Below are 19,214 nucleotides of genomic sequence, written 5' to 3' on the forward strand. Positions count from 1 at the left end.
ATATTACAGGCTAGTTATCAATATGCAACGGTAAATCATCAGCATTTTCACAAAGCAGTATGAATCTAAATTAGGTATATTGAAAAAAAATTAAACAATGGAATGATATAAATTTATGTAAGATAACAAAAGGCATGAACATACAAATCATATAGTAATTTTCTATAATTCTCATTAAGAAAAAAAATTACCTAGAAATTACGAGGAAAATTCAAATATCTCAATTAAGAAATGAAATATTAGATTCATTTTTCTTCTTTAAAAAGTATAAAAGGAATAAATAGTATACAGGCGTCAAATTCAGAAATGATCGCATATACTTCAATCAAATTTGAGGAATGTGATTTATTTTCTGAACTGAATACAATTATCTTATTAATGTGGCTTGTAATATAGAAGACAGTGAAAAACAAAAATCATTTTAAATATGATTTCAAATCAATATCTTACATCTATGGTTTTAATCTAAAAAAAATTCATCAACTATCACAAGTCTCATTTTTAAACTGATTAGAAATTCCATTAATTAAAATGAAACTTTGAAAGACAAAATTTAGAATTTATTACCACAACACAAAATATTATACAATGTAGTAGAGCATTTGATTTTTTGAAAGTTAAAAGTTTAACAAATTTATAGAAAAATTACAGATACTTATTTCATTTCTTCTTCTTCCCCCCCCCCCCAACATTACACAGAACCTTGCAAACAACAAAAATGAAGGGGGGGGGGTGATCATATAAAAGCGTTAAGATAGTATTCGTGCATGTCTTAGTGATTGGAAGACCAAATTCCCGAGTAAGTTTGAATAAAAACATGATTACCTATTTGATGTGTAAAATAAGTACTGCTTTAAAGGTATCAATAAATAAATTTTAAAAAGTTAGGGAATGATTGTGAAAAACCAAAGAGATCCTCTCTACATTGAAAGAAACCCTGCAGATGTGTCTTCATAATATTCAAATATAAAGAACGTAAGAAATGAACAATATCAAATACATTTTTGAATATACAGCTTACAATACATGTTAAATCAAAAGGCAACGTGATTATGAAAGAATTATCAAAGGAATGAAGATTGCACAAAGACTGTGTTACATTACATAAAAAAAATGTCAATTTCTTTCATATTTACAGCCATTAAAAACACACCTTCAGCCACACATAAATTTATTATAAATTTCATACATGATTTTTGAACTGAATAAAATGTTTATGATGCACTTGGTGAAGAAAAAAAAGTGTAGTGAAGTGTATTCAAGGTGATTGTTATATCTGCAGTGAATTGAAATCACAAAATATGAATCTTTACATAAAAACATCATTCCTTTTCAAAATAATTATCTTAATCAAATACAAGTTAATACCAACCCTGCATTGGTTGACCTTCCATAAACCAAATAACCAACTAATTTGGGGTCAGATTATGTAACATTTCCCTATTATTAGAAAGTTTCTCAGCTAACAGATTCATTTTCAATTTCAACCCATTGCTTACGGGAACCGGGTGGTCCCTGTGTTAAACATACAGGATCGAGATTCAAAGAATCTCGGAGGCAACGGGTTAAGAAAGAACTGTCAAACCTGGGTTTTTAAATGGGTCCCCTAGAATCTCCTCAACCCTGCCACACCATACATTCAAGTGTACAGTGAATATGTATATACCCCTATGATAAACAGGTGCGGCCTTCAAGGTAACTTCAAGGTAACATTTGGGCCAAAGTAACCTGTATGCTTAGACTTTTCAAATACAAACTGATATCTTGTAGTAAACATGGTTTCATTGAGAGAAAAAGTTTGTGTCATATTACTTCTCGAATCAAAAGTGAAAATATTTTATCTCTGTTCAAATCGATTACATAATTAGAACGAAAGTAGGATATTTTTTCTTTCTCTCTGCACAGATAAAATAAACTGAAACTAAAGCATATTTCCTGTTTTCTTTTGTATGAGGTAATTATCCAACACTGAAATTGCAATATCAATCAATAGTAACTTGCAAAGTCAGCCAGACTAAATTTTCACTTTGTACGTCATTAACGCAAATTGTCTATATTCATGAACTGAGGTAAAATAGGATCAAAATAGGATCTTAATTACTTTACAGAATTACCAACCAGCAAGGACAAAAATTCCTTGAAAGCCCTGATTAGTAAAAATGTTATTTCCATATGTGATTAAAAAAATATATAAGTAATAATGCAAAAAATTGCCCAATTAATCTCCATATCTGCTAAAGAGCTACTATAGACCACACAAGGATTGACCTTGTTCTGATAGAAATCTTCTGAGATGATATGATGCAACAGAACCATGATGATTACTTGCAAGGTTTGGTATATTTCAGCTCATTGTGATGGTAAGCTTACAAGGAATAAGGATGAGGAGATTTGAACTAATTTTGAACAGTAACCTCCCCAATTTACATGATGCTACAAACCCTTGATGATTGCTTGCTAGTCTCCTGTGGCTGGGTTGTGCTTTTGTTTGATATTCTGATCTCCTCACGTTCTTGTTCAAGCTTTTGAATCTCCCATAGACCTGCCTCCCTGTGGATAACAGAGAAGAAACATATTCAATTCAACTTTAATCTATTTCAAGTTTGGAAAATTTATAATTCAATGTACAATGTAGAAATACATAATATATGTATGTACTTGGATTTTCTGCAATCTTGCCACTATTATTGATATTGTCATTAATAATGGTGGCAGGATCGCAAAAAAATACAAAATGGTTTAGTAAAATCTCTAGCCAGTTTTTGCATGACAATGAAAACAATTGAGCTACATGCATCTCTAGAGATAACAAATTGTGATTTGTTTTTTTTTAATCATTGACAAAAAGAAGAAAAAAATGTCATGTAGATATATATCCAAACAAGCTGTGTTTTCAGAAAAGATCAATCTAAAATGCATCTGTTTTGCAATTTTATATATAATTAATATTTTTTTATTAAACTTTATATTCAAACAAGGAAAAATGCTACTGTATAGTAAATTCTGCATAATTTGATTGATTGTCCATAAGTTAAACAATCAACCCAGTTGAAGCAATTTTTAAGACCAAATTATAAAAAGCAAGTTTTTTGCCTCTTCTAAGTCAATTTTCACCTAAATTGAACAGATTTCCATGGTCTTAAGAGATCTGATTTGCAAAGATTCACCAGTATTTTGAACTTCCAATGTTTCAAAATGCTCATTCTGCCCCACTTATTCTGACCTCCAAAACAATGAACATGAACAAATTCTTTCAAACCAAATCACACAAGAAAATTACTTACAATCCACCCCTTGTCATCCGAGCTACAGTAGGATAATTGGTTTGGTCCTCAATATTTGTTGAATCGCCCAAGTCTTCCAGCTCATCCTCTGTCACTGAGGTAAATGAATCATCATCATCCTCATCATAGGATGTTGATGGTCTGTTGATATCAGTCTCTTTCTTCTTCTTCTTTTTCTTGTTGAGGGAAGGGTGACTCTTGATCGGTATCTCTGGGGGTGGGGGAGCCCTGGTGGGCATGCTAGCACCAAAGTTGGTTCTGGTCGTCCCACCTCCAAGGGTCTCGTAGATGGGCTCTTCGTTGTTGGACTTTTGAGTCGCTCCTGATATGAGAGTGTGAAACAAATAATTAAAAATAAAAAGAGCTTATAAGTAATTTATGCTCTTGTTCTCTCTTGGTGACAAAAAGGCTGCAATCTTCTGGTATTATCTTAAAAAAGCTCCAGCCAGAAAAAAAAGTTCCCACTATCCAGCACACATACACACACACACAATCTTTGCAATGCCTAGAAAATCATTAATAACAGGCATGATATTCCCGTCTGGAAAAAAAATCTGAAAAATAGCTAAGTGTCGCTAAGTCACCGTCAAAGTCCGCGGCGCCCTTGTTGGGGTTACAATCTCTTGCACAGTAATTTGAAGAAATCAAAAGTAATTTTTCAAGGTGAGTCTGCATGATAGTTTTATCATTTGACTTTGAAAAGAAGTTAAAACAGCATGAGAATGTTTTGGGGCAAAGGATTTCACATACAATAAAATTTTGAAAAATTAAAAAAATAACAATCTGAAAAGAAATTATTAAAAAAATATTGAAATTCTGATTTGAGTCGGGAGAATGTCATGCCCGTAATAAGGAGAATAGCCATACAGGCCTTCATCCCAGTGTCCCAAATTAGGATGGACTGGATGATGAAGTAACAATAAATTTTACAAACCTTTCCTGTTGATTGTAGCATACATATGGCTGTCTCCCAGTCGCCTTGGATCTTCATAAGTGTTCTCCAATCTTTAAAAAATCAAAACAAAAATATGAAATTCCTGAATAAAATCTCGACATGAAATAATGAATGCCATTGTCACATCTTGATACATGTTTACAGTATGTTCACAGTATTAAGCAAGTGACCACGAGTGAGGGAAGGCGTGTGTTTTATAACAAGTTAATTTTACTTGATTTCATGTGTGCCAATAAGAAAACAGTATTTTACTTTTAATCGTATTGATATTTTACCAAATGCCATTTGTCCATTTCATAACACTTGTGAGAGATGGCAATAGATCTATTGCAATAGATCTATTGCAAAATGTTCACATGTCCAATTGCATTGGTCCCTTTACATGTACATGTATATGATTGATACACCTTTACTAAAACCAAAATACCCCAAAACAGTTTCAAACATGGACTAACTTACTTGACTGATTCCTTTGACTCTATGCCTTCATCTTCCTCCGAACTGGTGCTAAGCTCAGAATCTTCAGAATCCGATCGCAATCTGGATACAAGATCCTTGGCTCTCTGCCACATGTTCTTGAAACCAGAATCACTGCTCTGGTTTTCTTTCTCTTCTTCACTTTCACTCTCGCTATTTTCTTCTTCACTGCTCGAATGATGTGGAGAAGCAGATTGCTTCCCATTGTGTCTAGAAAAATAAGAAATCAATCAACATCACGTAAAGTGTGAAATGACCTCTCTGACCTAATCCAAAAATCTATCACATAAGTTTCCCTCTAACATGTGAAGTTAACTTGCATAAACTGTTCTTTACACGATCTTCATACAGCAGACAGACAACTCTGAAATTGAATGCTGAAAGGCCCCAATGTTTAGTGGGCAGAGGTGCAAAACAACTCAAAGGTCTCTACAATTCAAGAAGAATTTTAATGAAAGTTATATAACATAAGATAAGAATAGATAGTTTGATGAATTTACAGAGTTTTCATGACTAATCCATTTTAAGGCCACCTCATTACACTGAAAAATTGGAAAATTATCTTGCTGCTCATGGTATCCAACATTTTGATAGAATTTACATGATTGAAAAGGAAAATTGCTGAAAATTTTAAATGGCTAAGTTGAAGACAGTTTTTAAGGAATTTCAATGCACATTTTGATTTCATATCATCCAGAACATGGAGTAATCACAAGAAGTTATCATACCTTGATCTCCCTTTGTCTCTGTAAGCTTCCCTGACGAGGGATGCCATACTGCCGCTGACAAGAGACAGATCAGATCCACTATCATAAGCACCAACACCCCTTGTGACAGGCAGAAGGGACTGACCCTTCCTCTTGCCTTTCTTCTTTCTGGACCTGGGAGAGTGAGAGAAAGAAAGAAGGAATGATGATAATCTTTGAATGAATGGGACTGAGGGAGATATGGAGGCATGAATACAGGGCAATTGTTCATAAAACTTGGTTCTAATAACAAATGCAAAGATTCTTTGATAAATGGGATATTGGCCAATGAAAAGACACTTTTCAGTAGCTTATAACAGTATACAAATTAAGAATGCACGCAAGCGTGTGCATGCAGGGCCAAATATTGAATGATGGATATACCGCATCGAGGTCCGCAGGATCAAGTGCGGTATATACATTTGGCGAGTCGAGCACAGAGTTCATTATCATCCTCTATGCACAAGATTGCGTGCATTGTCTGTTTTATACAACCCCCTCCTCCATGTTACTGAGTTGCCCTGAAAGCTATATTTGATCTAAATTCTAAATATTTCTAGATAAAGACCTTGCACTATCCTGCACTCCGACGTAAGAGTGCAGGATAGTACTTTTGGTATGACGTCAGAGTGCATGATAGTGCATTTTGCTTGCAATAGTGCGATTCGCTGAATATCATGTGATCGATTTGGACCAATCAGAATACAGAACATTCTTGGGAGTTGTATAATAGCTGGTATCTTACCATTGATGAGGGATTTGATGAAATAGGGCCATGGTACGGGTAGACAGAACCATACCATTAGTAATATACATCAATAGAAAAATAGAGAAGAAAAAAGATATTTCAAAGAAAAAGAGGAAGATGAAGAAAAGGATGCAAGATCAGGCAATGAAGAATAGTTTTCATAGAGGAAAAGGATAGAATTATACCAAAAAAATACAACTAGTTAAAAAAAAATAGAAAGGGAGTGGATAGAAAGAGAGAGAGGGGGGGGGGGGAGTACAAGGAGCAAGTGTGATTCAGTGAACCCACAGCAAACACCCCTAAACAAACTTTACTGCAAAGGAATGTAACATAAGTATGTACACTTTCACAAATAAAAAAATAGCAAAAGAATTGATAGAATACACAATGTTTGCATGTAATCTTGAATTCTTTGAATTCAAATATGGAAATAAATGAAATCAAACCTAATTCACCTACATAGAAATAGCCACACAGCAAGAAAATTAAGTAATCCACTCTCCACCATAGTATGGTGAAATGACACTTGGTCTAATCACATTACAACAGCAACCAGAGCATTTGATCTTTCAGTCAATGGCAACTGAACCCTTCCCCCCCCCCCCTTTCATTCAAAATTCTAAAGGCTATGTCCAATCCATCTAATATTCATTTGGCCTACATTGCTTGAGACATCTAATTACACAAGCAAGAAGCTGCTTCATAAAATGTTATTAACATATGGAAAAAGTTCTTGGGTAGTACATGTACATCAGATTCTTAATCATTGCAACTCCCATCTGGTTGAATTGAAATATGGTCTTAATATATTAAAATTCCTGTTGGGAACAAGTATTTCAACAACAAGTTTAACAATTGTCAAATTAGGAATACAGGATACTTTGTTTCTATTCATCACCAGGGAAATATTGGGGTATATTCCGGTTGTTAGTATAAAATAATTTTTAACTTTATGACAGCTTCATGTAACAGTCCCCTGGTAATTAACCAAGTGGTCATGAGACAAGGGGGGGGGGGGGATTACAAGGCAAATAGACAATTTTTCCCTATTAAAATGGCAATTTATTTCATATACATGTATATCAGATCAAGTGATGATTACACAAGATTTTATTTTGCTGGAAGACCTAATGGCCCGTATTCTGAAGTCGGGTTTAACTTAAACTCAGGTTTAAACTTGTGGTGTAAGTATGGACAGCCAATTGTTACATAATCACTAACAGTAGAGATATCATACGTTTAGCTCATGCGGCTCTCAAACCATTCATAATTGTGTAGGAAGTATAAAAAGATGATTGTCTTCACCATCAATGAATCAGGAAAGAGCACATTAAACATAAGAAACATACAACTTAATAAAATTTTGATACTTTTGGCTTCCCATACTTAAACCACAACTTTAAAACTGAGTTTAAGTTAAACCCGAGTTTAAGTTAAACCCGACTTCAGAATACGGGCCAATGGGTTTAGCCTTGATAGAAGTAGACCAAATAGTTATAGATCAAGAGGCAGTGAGTATAAATCTGCTTGACTTTGTCGGAAAGGAAACACGTTCTGCCCTTGTGCAGCTTATTTCTCATCATCGCACTCAAACTTACAGCAATAGAACCTTTCTTACCATCTTAATAATTTCTTTTTCTTTGATTTCACTCTATGTGAATTCCTTATTTGAATGCAAAATAAAGAACTTATTATAAAGCAATCAGATTGCATCACACAAGCACAGCTATCCTAAAACAAATCTAGTTTGTATATCTCTGATTCATTTGTCTTTTATTTGGATCAAGGAAAACTACAAGAACGGCATCAGAATTAAATAACTCAATCATTCATATACAGGAAATAGTACCACGCTGAACAAATAAGTCATGGATAAAGAGAGAATCTAAACTGATTTTTTCTTTTTCACACTAATCTACATGTGGAATCAGTAGCGGATCTAGGGGAACTAGGGAAACTACTTCAAAGGCAACAGAACAAAAAATATATTTCTTGTAGGATACAGTAATGTACAAAATAAATACGTAGTGGATACAGAGATAATTTAGATTTTTTTTCATGCCACTGTACGTGTCTTATCAGTACTGAAGATACAGGCACCTTGCCACAAGTCTTTGCAGTGTCTTTTACCAGGAATCCTCAGTATCTTTCATAGTCGCATTCCATCATTTTAATTGGGTGATTTCAAGTAAGGTGTTAAGATTTTTGTGTTAGTGTTGGGCCGAACTTTACATCACACAGCACTAAACTTTAAATAAAGCAGGTCCTGGTATGACTCTCATCTAGTCAGCAAGCACAGGTACTAATTAAAACCTTGACCAATAAGTGAGTCTTCGCACATACAACTTGCTGTGTCAATTAAAGCAGCCTTCTGCACACAATTCATTGGCAGGGACCTTTAGAGAATTCATATTCAGACCATGTTAACTTGAGTGAACAGTTTGCATATGGCAGATTAAATCTCACCAGGGGTCGAGTTATGAATGATGTAATTTATGCCATTTTTTATAAACTCACATTAGGAGATGAAGATAGGTAGGATGATCAAAATTGCACTCCAACATAAACCAAACTTGAAATTACCCAGTGTGTGGTGTATGCTACCGTGGGAAGATTATACATTGTATACGTAAAGATGCTATGAGGGATTCTTGCTAAAAACTGCAGCTCAAGCTTTTGTCAAGGTGCCTTAGGCCAAGATCTAGGAGCTAAAACAATCTAAATGTGTCACACTATTATGATATCATGCAGATTATTATTATTCAATTTTGCTGAGATTTTACAACAAACGAAAAATCTCTCAGAAATCAGACAGTGGGTCTATAGTTACCTTGGTATATCATATCTTACCTCTTTAATCTTAGAAAATATAAGCACACAGAAAATATAAATATTACTAGCATGAATGTTTATTTTTCATTTTTTTTCTCTTGCAGTAATAGAAATCAACAACAATCAGAAGGAAATAAATGTTAATGTCTTAACTCCAGGCATGTTTTATTTTTTACTTTTAGGATGCAATCATATTTTTACATTGCAAACACAAGCTAGTATACATGTAGAATGTAGCACGTTTGTGCCCAAGTGACTTGCTTCTTCTTGGATATTAACTTATTTGAAGTTCTAATTGTATGTCAAAATATATACAAATTTGAATTATGCCTTTTTGTATGCCATTCACATAGTGTAAAAAGAGTAATGATCTAAATTGTAAGATTATTGAAAAAAAAAAAATTTTTTTCATTAAAAAGAAATGTATTTCATCCAGGCACAAAGACCTACAGGTAGTAATATTAATCAGAAAAGTGATTTGAACCCCCTCTAGATTTCCAGAAGATATTAACTTCATTACTTTACATTAATATTCTAACAACTGATTGGCGATTCTTGTGTTGCTTTGCCTTACAAAGTTTTCTTAAATTTATATCACTAATCTCATTCAAGACTCTTTAATACAGTTCAAAAATGTGATACTTACGGTGACCTCATCCTTTGGCTGACCCTTAACCTCGATGGAGCACCATTGGGGGTCGATGTTACTGGTGGGTATCTATCGCCCATACCCTTGAATACAGACTGGAAAACAATTATATACAGTACATCACATAAGTTTCTCACATCTAATAATATTGAATGGATTTTGTGTAAAAAGAGAATATTCATATCCATCTGAAGAGATTTTTAAGCAGATACGAACCAATAGCACCATCTTGAGTCCTCAACTACTCATACCTGGCCAGTTTCCTGACCCATAATGCTAGTGTAGTCTAGTAATATAGACCAACTTGAATGATAACATGCTAAATAACAACTCAATACATTTATACCGCAATAATTGTTTTCAAGTACCAAAACAATTCCTTTTCCCCTCAAAATATTTTAGTTTCTCTTTACAAATTATAGGTCAATTTATTCTCTGTAGTATATATCTGAAAATGTATTTTAAGACAATGTATTTATAACACACAGTCAATGAGAGATCACACACAGTTCACTCTCCCTTTAAGAGTTTTTTTTATCATTATTAGATAGTGAGTTCCCTATATTTGCAATAATGCATTGTACATTGTCATTTTGTACATCATTCAAGATATTATGAATGCAATAAAGGAATGTTGACCAACTTTCAAATAATTTTTAGGTATACTATAAATAACCTAGTCCATTGAAACCCATACCAAGACTCATCATAATATTGTGTTTTTATTACCTTCTAAATCTACAAATAATTTTACAACACATGATCCTACAATAGTAAGCTGTTTATGGATAAATAAATATCATGTGTTAGATAAAAGAATTAGTAATCCATGCACAAAATTGGGTTGAAGAATATGTTAAGAAATTTAAAGATATGAGGAAAAACTTGCATAGAAATGCATAAAATATTATCTAGTAAAGTGTATTTCAATGGAATGTAATTATTATTTGAAGATTAAAACAACTTTGGTAAGAAATGGTGTATTACATGTAAGATGCATCCCACTTCCTCAAAATTATTAAAAACATGTGCTGAAAATAACTTGGTTCTGTGATAATTACAATTATAATTATACCAAGATAATACAGAGCAGGTGGGTGTTTCATATAGCTGTTCGTAAGTTAAATGTGACTTTAATAACGACTGGTAATCCTTTCTTTAGGTAGATGGTATATTCATTGGCAATGGTTTTGCGCGTACAAAAGGATCCCCAGTCGTTCTTTACTCAACAAACAACTTTATGAATGGCCCCCGGGACAGTAAATGCAACATTAAAAAGCAATATCATGATAATAATCCATGACATGCCTTTTAATATCCTTTATTCCCAACATAACAATCAAACTTCTAAAGCAGAGAGTTTTTTCAGCTTTACATCCATTCTGGCCTTAAATTTTGATATTTCTAGGGCAAAGCCACTTTTTGATTGGTATTACATTATTTGAGCTGGGTACTCTGTATCATGATACATGGATATGTTCATCAAAATTTTGTTCAGAGAAAAAACTTGTTTTTCATCATTAAATAAGAAAATATGTATTTAAAGGCCACTGCACACCTCACAACTGTTAACGATCCGATTTTGGAACAAATTTCATTTTCTGAAAATGTGAATGTAACAGATCATTTTATTTGAGGTTAAAATGAATTGAAAGAATACTAATATAAACATTTTGTAAGATTGTAAGCCTTTTTTTTTAGTAAAGCCCAAATTACTTTCAAATTGTAGCCAATCGTACGACGCTATGACATCATTATGACTAGATATTAAATTTACTTTTATTTTAGGAAGGATGATAGCATAGTCACATATTTAAACATAGGCATTTGGACGATGATTTTGAACATTACACATTAAGATATTTCAAGTCTCAATAATAGCATCAAATTCTACTACGTTTTATTCCAATATTGAGTCACAGACCAATCGTAAGGTGTGCGGTCGCCTTAAGAGGTATGAAAAATTGATGAGCTGTGCTGTGAAAGCAACACCAAGTGAAAGACTCCATGACGATAGTAATTGTGAAACTCTGTGAAGATCATTACCAAGAGAAGATGAAATGGCCATTAGACTTTAAGAGAATGAAAGAGAGGTTAGTAGGATTATGTTAAAAATGATGACATCATCACACAAATGAGGGAATTATGGGTAACCTGTGGGGATGAATAGGCGTTGCCATCGGGAATGGTTTCTGATGTATACATGATGGGAGGCCCTAGCTGTGTGGTGGCAATGAAAATATTCAAACAAACAAATTTAAGAGATACTGTAAGTTATCAAACAAAATCACGACACTGATCAATGGCCAACATCACTAAAGTTTGGCTGGGAGACAGTTCCGATTTCATCAAACAAGTATTAAAGACTGTTAATAATCATTGATTTGCAAACAAGCTAAAACTTCAACAGCAAAAAATATGGGGTGTTGAATATTAAGGCATTATACATGTATCCATACATCTATGGGAATGAAATACACTTCAAAACTGAGAAAAAAAAACACATAAAATTAAAACATGAGTTAATATACACTGAATATTACATGAAGTTGGTCTAAACAAAACAATTTTAACCAAATATTATTGTGTTTGGAAGCATAAAAAGCAGACAATATGCTTTCACACGCAATATTGTCATTCAACAGATTTTTTATTTACAAGTAAATAAACCGTGATTTCCAATGTTACATGTCCCTGAAAATAAATGTCTAATTGGCAACTAATAAAACAGATAATTGATATAAACCATAAATCACACCACTTACCGGGTCATAGCCTACAATGATTGGTACACGTTTCTGCCGTGTCTCGTACAAGCTCAGTCGATTGGTTTTCTGAGTCTCCAATGACTTGGTGAGTTTCTTGATTATCCTCTCCGTGGAAGACTTGGTCCTACTGTGAATGGGTGCATCTTTGGCCAGGGCTTCCCTGTAGTACATGGTAGCGATATCTGGGTGGTTTCTGGAGACGTTCAGATCGCCAAGTCCATCGGATATCCTCCATAGATGGTCTATGTCACCTGGTATAGGAAAGTATAGCAAAATAAAATAGGATTAAATATGTGGGGAAATGTGTAAGAGTATTGTAGAGTATAGTTAGAATAATAGAGAAGGATCAAGTAGCCAAGTAGGGCAAAGCATAATAGATTACCGGTATTTTATAAGTTACATGTACATACAAATAATCCTGGGGACATTCAACTCAAAATAATTTCACTAGGACATCACAAGTCTAGAGTTTGGCTACAAAACTCTGAACAACTTGTTTTACAGTTTTTATTCAAATTTATTTAATAGCTATGTCAATGGATGGCAAAAAATGTCTCTTTACATTGATCTACGCAACATTATTGACACCTTGTATCCCATTGACTATGTACACAAAAAATAATTGCTGAGCTTAGTAGACTATGCCTGAATGAGCCTAGAGGGTTAAAAGGTTATAGTGAAGACTATTTACCTGCATCTGTGAGTGTTTGATGTGCAACATGGTAGCTTCGTTCTGCATTAGAATAATCACAAAGCTGTCTGTATGCTTCAGCCATATAATAGAAACACCAGCCTCTCTCTCCATAGTTCTCTAACAGACCTGATATCAAACAGGAAAGGACAGGAAATTATAAAATGCTTCCAACCTTTACATGCAGAAACCAAATATAACGAATATCATTAAACAAATTCAAAGTGTAAAATATGAATGCCATCAAATTATGCACTGGTAAACATAATTTACAGACCTGATATGAATTTACAGACCTGATTTGAAGTTTTAATGATTAATTCAACTGTCCATAATACCATTTACAAAACTCAAACTTATGAAAATCTCCATTAGTAAATTTTTTTAAAAATTTATTTGAAACTGCTGAAAATTTAATGTCTGTGAGAGTGGGTGCCAATGACAGATGAGTCTAAACTATGAAATTAATAACAATTCAGCCTTTTTAAAGATGAATTCTTTATATTCATATAAATATATGGATGCCTGTTCACATTTATATATATATATATATATATATATATATATATATATAAACTTGAACACCAGATTTTGAAAATAAGATTGGTGAGGATTAATACAAGCAAAATGATCCTTGGATTCTGAATATAAAAAATAAATAATACCATGCAATGATGCTGCCTCCTGATAGATCTCTACAGCTTTGATGAGATCAAAGGAATGAAGATACATCCTGGCCAGACTCTGAGCCACTGCTGCTTGCAGACGAATGTCCTCTCGAGTAGGATGTGAGATAGAGCTACTGTTGCACCTCTTCCACGCTTCCTCCAACCATTTCAGGGCCTCCTTGTTGTTTCCAAGCTTCTTGCAGAGCACGGCCATGTCATGGAAGAGTTTGGCCTCTTTAGTGATCATCACACCTAGAAAACAAGACCAAATTAAGCGGAATATTACTTGTAGAGCAGTTGCATGAACATGTATCAATGAAAAAAAAATCAACTAAATCAATCACAAACTGTACTCAAAGTTCATTTTCAAAAGGCTGTGAGTGCTGGGTCACTTTCACCTGTTTTCTATATGCAAATTCATAATCATAATTTCACAAAAAGCTGAGAGCAATTGCCAAAATGAACAGACTTTATGACTGGACTTCTGTAAACTTACCTTTTGAATCATTCTGCTTGAGAACGTCTTTGCTTGCTTTCTCACAGCTCACGACGACTCTCTGGAAGTTTTCAGTATCTACAAGAGCATTCAGCATGCGAGCTTCCTTCACGAGCATCCTGGCCTTCATCAGTCCATTCCCGACTTTGGTGTAAAACTCTGCTGCTTTACCATAGTTCTTTCCGGCCTTGTCCATGTTACCTTGCTTGGCTTCCAGCTCAGCCATTTGATTGTAAGCATCGGCTTTACCCTTGTCATTCTTCCATTTCTCAAACTCACCAACAGCCCACTGAAAACATTTAATTGCACCTCCAGGGTCTCCCTTCGCATCGTATGCAAGTCCTAGATTGTAGTAGATATCGGCTAGAGCATTGGTGTCCATGCCATTTGTCCTCTGAAGATCACTTTCCAGTTGTTGGTGGAGGATCTTGACCGCTCTGTCAGCTTGTCCAAGGATCACCAGAACAGCACCAAGATTACAAGCACAGGACTGTATCAGGAATTTATCATTCACTTCAGTTGCCAAAGCCAATGCTTCCTCATACTTTGCAACTGCTTTCTTGTACTTATGGGCACTGACATCCGCATTGGCGCTTTTCAGTAAGCTATCTATGTGCTGACCATCGGGATTGTCTGATCTATCAGGGGCCCGGGATATCAATGTGGCCATCAGTCCGAGAACCCATTTCCACAGACTCTTCAACATGCAACGTTTCATTTACAATATCATCTCTCACAGAGACATCACCATTATCACATACTTCTAATGCAGCCATCTCCTTTTCTACTGATCCTATCTCCTGCATAGATTTTGTTCTTGGAACTTGATGCTCACGAGCTGCATGGTCAGAAGCAAGAGTCTGTTCATCTTCCTCCAAAGTCAAAGTGTTGCTCCTTGCATCCTCATCAGTTTTCCCATCTTCTGATTTCTTGCTATACCAATTATTATACATATACTCACTATCCACATCGATGTCATCTACAAGGGATGTCACAATCTCCACAGGTGCATCACAATCACCATCACCCTCTACAGATCCCAAAGTTTTCTCAAGTTCTTTATTCTCTTTAGCATCTCTGTCTTCCTCCAATACACCAGCACTCTCTGTATTTGCTTTGCTTGATGTATCATCTTTAGTCTGATCTAAGTCATCAATATAAAAAACAAGTTTTTCTCCATTATGGAAATCATCACCTGGTCCATGTCCATCATCAGTGAAGGTCTCCATCTCAAATAATCATTTCAGGAGTTTCCTGATCATTGTGTACTCTGCATAGTAACAAAACAAAAAATGAAATCAGACAAAGAACCATTAAAATTGCAACTTTTTAATTGGTTTCTAGAGTTGTTATAAATGAATTGTTAGATCATTTTGTTGCACGAGTTTTATATTTTCCCCCATGAAGTTCCACCTTTGTCACTCGGAGTATCAGAGCGAGTTGATGTGAACTTTGGGCAGTAGAGGCGCACGGCCAATATTGGAGACTGTCTCCCATGAGAGAGAATATCTCCAATGTCAGAGACTTTTATAAAGAATTTGGGTATCCAATTTCAGAAACAGTCTCCAGTTTGGGAGACCAATTTTCTTTGTTTACATTTGCTTAAAAAGGATTACCTTGGTGGCAGATAAAAATGTGATAAGCAGATTCCTCATGAAATATTACCCCTTTTCACCATCTACTTTAAAAATTCACCGTCTACTTTTGTTTTTATTAGGATTTTTGTTGTCATCCACACACAAAACAAATGGGCTTCTAACCTCAGTGGGACCAAAGTTTGGGTGGAAAAAATCATGAATTTGTTGGTGTTGTTTCTTCTGTTCTTTTGCAAAGCAAGTCTCCAAAATGGGAGATTGTCTCCCTTATTGGAGAGAGTCTCTCATCTTGGCCGTGCGCCTCTACTGTTGGGTAGGTGTAGCATAGTGTAGCGGTAGTGAATAGCCAGGAGGCATGTCCTTTGAATTTTATATGCGTCTTGTAGCTTGGCCTTGGCGATGAACAAAGTCAAAGATAACCATTAACATTGGCAACGTAAACATCGTGGGCGTGGCAAGTTTCCCCCTTTTCATACTAGGCCTAGACCAAAAGCTTCGGTCTCTGTTATGTTGGTTGTTCAGCTGAACTCCGTTGGCTTCACTCACCAAATACAGAGACCGAAGTTCTAGCGCGATCTGTACAGGGACTCAATGCAGGGACTCAGTTTTATAATTATGAGGGGAGCAATAAATAGCTCTCCTAGATCTTTTAAGGAGAGCGGTAGAGGAGCACTGCAAAAAGCTCTTCTTCAACATACAAGGGGAGCTTTTTGTCCAATTAACAAAACAGATGGAGGAAATGTATGTACTTTAAAGTTACAATCAACAACCAAAGGAAGTATTTGTAATTGTTTTACAATGTTTTGTAATTAGATTGTGTGTTATCAAAACCTGTTTGAGTTAGGTTTGACTTTGGCTTAAAGTTGAGTAACTAACAATTTTTTTTTCAGGGGCTCCATTTTAAATTTTTTTGGCAAATTTCGGGGGCTCTTTTTAAATGCTACTTTTTTGTATTTTGAGGAATACCTGTTCACTTATTAATGAATTATTACTTTTTGTTCAATATTGTATGATTTTTAAAGTTATTTTTCATGCTTAGAATCTTGGATGTGGGTGTGTGTGGGTGAGTGCGTGTGTGTGACTGTGAGTTGGACTTGGATATACCTGTTCAGTTATTAATGAATTATTACTTTTTGTTCAATATTGTATGATTTTTAAAGTTATTTTTCATGCTTAGAATCTTGGATGTGGGTGTGTGTGGGTGAGTGCGTGTGTGTGTGTGTGACTTGGATATACCTGTTCACTTATTAATGAATTATTACTTTTTGTTCAATATTGTATGATTTTTAAAGTTATTTTTCATGCTTAGAATCTTGGATGTGGCCATGTGGGTGTGTGTGGGTGGATGTGTGTGGGTGAGTGCGTGTGTATGTGACTGTGAGTTGGACTTGGATATAAATGAATTCAATATCTAATTTCTACTCCATCTATTCCAGTACAATACCTTGTACTCAGCCATGTACATGTAATAAAGGCCCACATCCCCTAACTTTTGCTGAAGTTCTTTGAAAACGCAGATCTCCATGAAAATTTCATTTCTCTATTGGGGAGTCTAAATTCGGTGAGAATGTATTCATTAAGAACTTAAATATACATGACAATGAAGAAATCATCAAACTTTATTGGCAGTTTTGAATAATATTCATGAAATGTAAACTCTGTCTGAAACAGAAAATCACCATCATTGAGGCCTTTACTGAGTGAATTGTCCCCCAGAGCTCTGGCAGAGACAGAGCTCTAACTGGCTAGCTAGTAAAAGCGCCAATGCGTGAGCCTGCTGCCAGCCTTGTAAAATAGATGGAGCTTTGTTTGATGATTAATTGTCTGATATAATACCTCATCCCCTAGAAAAGAAAATAAATGATTTTTTAGTCATAATTAATAAATAAGGTAACTTATTTTGGAAGTTAATAGGCCTAAGCCGTTTTGAAAAGTAAAGCCGAATGACAACTCACCAATGCTAGGTTACAAGTCTCAGGGATTTATTTCCTGTGTAATTCGAATTATTTAATCACAGAATCGTGATATCTGTATGGGAAATATGTGCATTCGAAATTGCACATGGTGGTAGTCATAATGGACCCCTATACATGCAACTGTTTCCCGACCGTTGCATTGATTTTTTTTTCCGTAGTTGGTACCATGTGTATGGAAATACGTGGTACAGAAAAAATAACGCAACGTCGGCATTTGAAACTGCGCTACTCGCGCTATTTTTAAGGATTATTCATGACTTTGAGTGTTGGTTTTTGGATTATTTTTAAATGGTAAGCGGAGCTCGAGCATATTGAGTTGTTATTCACTCGGCAATAAGCATGATTTTGGGTGATTTCGAGGGCGACTTTAGGCATTTCCGCGCAGGTCAACGATCGCGAGGCGCGCTATTAATCGCGCTACCAAAAATGGATTAAGGCGCGCATGTAGCGCGCGATCGCTCTCGCGCGCCTTAAAATCGAATCCCTGACTCAATGGCCATATGTTTATGTACTTAAGATCGGTTAAAACGGTGAAGTGAATTTGCGCGACAGCCGAGGAAAGTCACTGTTTTTGTTCCTTTCAACTTCATTTTTCTCTGTTTTTTTTGCAATTAATGCCAAGAGAGAATATAAATTTGCATTTTGTTTGAACTAATTTTCAAAATTTATATTCATTAAAGACAAAAATTGAAGAGCCCCGACGGGGGGATTTTGCATTGCAAGTCCCCTAATGGTGGCTGCACGATAGCGAGCCGTCTGTGTATGAGAAGAAATTAAAAAAAAAAATGTTAACTTAAAAAACTCCTCGAAACAGACGGCTGCCAGCTGTCTAAAATTACTAGGCCTAGCATTTATCTCGTTTTTAAAATAAATTTTTGTTTAAAACTGAAATCAATATTGTATAAATGACGAATATAAAGTTGTATTCCATTTACATGATTTATCCTAAATTTTACATCACTTGAGGTAACTCCAGTGAGGTAACTCCAGCGAGCTAACGCGGCGCCCGTCCCCAACCCCGGCCCCGGTGCCTGGAGCGCGATAGCCAGCCGGCCTGGCACTGCACTCTCACTCTGCAGTCGTGCAGAGGCAATTCGCGCCCGTTACACATCAACTCTTTCTCTCTCCGTTCCTCTCTCAATTAGCAGTTAAAATGTCTTTTCCTAGTTTCTTACATGTACTGAGGAAAAACTGTATGGATAAGTGATTGAATCATTATTGAAAATCACAAAGGAAAAGAAATATTTACGTGCAATGGGTGAGTGTACAACACCATCTTGGTTGCGAAGCTAAACACAATGCATAATAATATGCTAAGATTGAAATTTC

At 35.1% G+C, this 19,214-nt stretch overlaps 1 pseudogene; it reads right to left on the reverse strand.

Moving 5' to 3' along the window:
- Positions 1 to 1,208: 1,208 nt before the first annotated feature.
- LOC121415558 lies at positions 1,209 to 19,212 on the reverse strand (annotated as a pseudogene).
- Positions 19,213 to 19,214: the final 2 nt, after the last annotated feature.

Source organism: Lytechinus variegatus, chromosome 5, assembly GCF_018143015.1.
Source record: "Lytechinus variegatus isolate NC3 chromosome 5, Lvar_3.0, whole genome shotgun sequence".
In the NCBI taxonomy this organism is placed as follows: domain Eukaryota; kingdom Metazoa; phylum Echinodermata; class Echinoidea; order Temnopleuroida; family Toxopneustidae; genus Lytechinus; species Lytechinus variegatus.